We start from the raw sequence: 734 nt of genomic DNA, 5'->3' as shown, positions 1-734 counted from the left end.
ACAGCTTCATCTAAAAACAACCTGAGATGGCTGCTCAGATGGTCTCTTAAATCGTATGTGTAGATAAGGAACAGCACAGGGCCTAAACACTAGCTTGGCACAGCACTCCGTCTTCAGGCCACAACTGGCCCATCGGGACCATCCGACCGCCGTGTCATCCTCAGATGAGGATGCGGATAGGAGGGGCGTGTGGTCAGCACACCGCTCTCCCGGTCGTTACGATGGTTTTCTTTGACCGGAGCCGCTATTATTCGGTCGAGTAGCTCCTCAATTGGCATCACGAGGCTGAGTGCACCCCGAAAAATGGCAACAGCACATGGCGGCAAGGATGGTCACCCATCCAAATGCCGGCCACGCCCAACAGCGCTTAACTTCGGTGATCTAACGGGAACCGGTGTATCCACCGCGGCAAGGCCGTTGCGAACACTAGCTTGGGGAACGCCAGAAATTACTTCTGTTTTACTCGATGACCTTCCATCAGTTACTACCAACTGTGAACTCTCTAACATGAAATCACGAATCCAGTCGCATAACTGAGACGGTGTTCCAGAAGCACGCAGTCTTACTACAAACCGTTTGTGGGGCACAGCGTCAAAAGCTTCTGGAAATCCAGAAATACGGAATCGATTTGAATTTTTTGGGTCATAGCACTCAACCCTTCGTGTGAGTGGAGAGTTAATTGTGTTTCACAAGAACGATGTTTCCTTAATCCGTGTTCGCTGTGTGTCAATAGA

The 734-nt window shown here is 50.4% G+C and overlaps 1 pseudogene; it reads right to left on the bottom strand.

Annotated features, from left to right (window-relative positions):
* Positions 1-304: 304 nt before the first annotated feature.
* On the bottom strand, positions 305-422 carry LOC126425602 (5S ribosomal RNA; annotated as a pseudogene).
* Between the last annotated feature and the right edge of the window lie 312 nt (positions 423-734).

The sequence above is a fragment of the Schistocerca serialis genome, chromosome 10 (assembly GCF_023864345.2).
Source record: "Schistocerca serialis cubense isolate TAMUIC-IGC-003099 chromosome 10, iqSchSeri2.2, whole genome shotgun sequence".
Classification (NCBI taxonomy): domain Eukaryota; kingdom Metazoa; phylum Arthropoda; class Insecta; order Orthoptera; family Acrididae; genus Schistocerca; species Schistocerca serialis.
The sequence above is the reverse complement of the archived record's forward strand: the minus strand, read 5'-3'. Positions and strand labels throughout refer to the sequence as shown.